Consider the following 2,922-nt stretch of genomic DNA (forward strand, 5'->3'; position numbering starts at 1 on the left):
TGTCGCACGCCCCTGCGGGGGGACCAGCTGGCCAAGCTGGGGCGCAGGTCGGCCGCGGGCGGGGCTGCCCCCCCACCCCCACGCCGGGCTCCCCCGGGACCTAGGAACCTGGCGTCCTGCCTCCCTTGACCTTTGAGGGTCAAATCCAGCTCCTGGGTTCTGAGGGGGCTCGCTCTTTTTCTTTACCTTTGGAGAGTGGGACTAGCCTCACCTGGAGGCCTGGGGAACCTTGCAGGGGAGGGGAGAGCGGTGTGGTTCCTGCGTGTGGGGGTGTGCTGCCTCCTTGGCATCCTGGGGGCTGGGGTGCCCCCTGGGAGAGGGGCTCCCCGGGGGATTCAGGCACTCGCTCCTGCGGCCTGTCATTCAGGGCGAGGGGAGCTGGTGCTGATTCTGCGGGTCTCTTCCCAGGACGTACCCCCGGCCTCATGAGTACCTGTCCCCGTCGGACCTGCCCAAGAGCTGGGACTGGCGCAATGTGAACGGGGTCAACTATGCCAGTGTCACCAGGAACCAGCACATCCCCCAGTACTGCGGCTCCTGCTGGGCCCATGGCAGCACCAGCGCCATGGCAGGTAGGTGGGCTTTCCCAGCCCCTCTGGGCCACGGGCCTCAAAGGCCGGTCCACACTGGCCCTCAGGGCGCCCCGACTCAGCATGGGGTGGGAGGTGTGCGGACCTCTCTGGTCCAGAGGAGCCGACCTGTGACCTCCGCCCTTCCTCCCCATGGAGCAAAGGCCAAAGTGCTACAGGCCGGATTGTGTGTCGGTGGGGCCTGGTGGGCCCTCGGGGGGCCAGCGGACAGCAGACAGGACAAGGGCTGGCTGCCCTGGGACCTTCGCTCGCAGGTGCCGTTTCTCTCCCAAAGCTTTGTGACCAGAAATCTGACTCCCCCAGCCTGCCGCAGTATTTGAGGACGAGGAAGTGAAGCTGTCTTGCAGCAGCAGTTAATATTTGAGCCGACGCCCGCCCTGGGCTTGGGATATTGAGCGGGACTGGTGGGTGTTCTCGTCTGGTCCCTGGCCCCAGCGAGGAGACGAGGGAGGGGCGCCTGAGGCCCACACCACCCCCAGCGGCTGCGGGCCTTGCCTTGGGAGAGCCGGGTGGACAGATCTCACCCAGCTTTGGGCCTCCGTTCAGTGGCTTGTGAGGTGTGGGAGGGGCTCTGCCATCACCAGCGGCTGCCCTGGGGGCCCAGGAGCCTCCAGTGACCTGGGAATTTCATTGCAGAAGGGACTCTGACTGGGAGGGCAGGGGACCGTCTCTCGTCCCCGATGGGTAGCTCACTGCGCAGGCCTGGTGTACTCCTGGCCTTGGGTTAACCAGATTAAGGACAAGGTGGCTACTGCTGGTTTCTGAGGTTTGGTGGCTCCGTTTAAGCCTCCCAGCTGCCCTGGGACTGTTCCCATTTTGCAGATGAGGAAGCTGAGGTCCTTGGCAAGGAGGTCAGGAGACTCGGCTGTGGTGTGACTGGCAGCTGGGGGTAGAGCCCAGAAGCCTGGACTTTGGGCCTGCTGGGCTGTCTTTTGGCTGAGGAGTCGGGGCGGGGGGGGGGGGGGGGGGGGGGGGGGGGGGGCGGGGGCATGCTTCTGACCCTGCAGGAAGGAGGAGGAAGGGGCAGGTAGGCTGCGGCCCCATTGTAAGCTGTGGGGAGCTTGGGAGGGCCCCTGATTGGGGTGGAGAGGATGTATCACCAGAGGCCTAACGCCCGGAGCCCCTGTGCGTGGGCAGGCCTGAGGTGGCAGGGAGAGGGGGGAGGTCGGGGCATGGGCCAGGGCAGGCGTGGTGCTTGCAGTGAGGAACTGAAAGAGGGCCTTTGTGGTGGCCCTCGGGTGGGGGATGGACAGAAGAGCCAGGAGGGTCACCAGGGCGGGCCCTCGACACGGCTCTGTCCGCCGCAGTGGGCCAGCCCTGCCCCATCCCTGGAGTGGACGCTCCCGGGCAACTTTCTCCCCCTGCTGCGGGGCTTCTTCCTCTTTCACTGAGAAAGTAGAAGTCCTCAGACGGGGACTTCCAGGGGCACCGGCCCAGGAACAAGTGGGCAGGAGGCCCAGGGCCCGTGCCACCCCAAGCCACTGCCCCACCTGGGGCCCCTCCTCCACCCTCCAGCCCTCTCCGGCCTTGCTGAGCCTCCCACTCGGCTGAAGGGCCGCCTTGCGGGCAACGTGGCCGTCAGCCCCGGGCCTCGCCTGCCGTGGTTGCGCTTGATCACCTGCCCTTGGTACGCTTTCCCTTGCCTTTCACCACCCTCAACGGTCTCCTCCTACTTCCTGGCTGTGCCGCCATATCCCCTACGGGCTCCTCAACCTCCCAGCTCGGCCCCGGGGGGCCTGCACACCTCTGTTACACCCGCTGTCTGCCGTCCTCTGTCTGCTGGATGCCTCCCACCCCGCCTGGCTGAGTCCCACCCTCGTCCTTCCCGTCACTCACACGGAAGCCTAGTGCTGCCCCTCATTCAACCCTAGGACAGGTCTTGTCCGTTTTTCTTTCAGAGTATGTTCTGAACCCCTCTGCTCTTTGCAGCCCCCCTCCCAGCACCCCCTCTGCGTCCCTGGCACTCGCACTGCCTCGTCTCTGCTCCCTCGCGCCCCTGCCGCCTAGTCTCAGCCTGGACCCAGCCTGCCATGGCCCAGGTCAGATGGTACTTCTGTCCCGCCGGAAACGCTCTGTGACTTCTTGCCGATCGAGCACAGAACCCTTACCCGAACTACACGAGCCTTCATCCGCGGGCTCTCTGCCCTGTGTTGGGACCCCGTGGGTCGAGGCCTTGGCCGTTTGTCCAGTGCTGGATTCCCAGTGTGGAGAGCAGCCTGGCGCATGGCAGGTGTGGACAGGTCCCTGTGGGTGATGGAGGAAGACAGGAGCAGGTGGACAGGGGAACTTCCAGTTGCATTTGGGCCATCTGAGAAGCGCATTAGACCCCCCC

This window comes from Suricata suricatta, chromosome 12, assembly GCF_006229205.1.
Source record: "Suricata suricatta isolate VVHF042 chromosome 12, meerkat_22Aug2017_6uvM2_HiC, whole genome shotgun sequence".
Taxonomy (NCBI): domain Eukaryota; kingdom Metazoa; phylum Chordata; class Mammalia; order Carnivora; family Herpestidae; genus Suricata; species Suricata suricatta.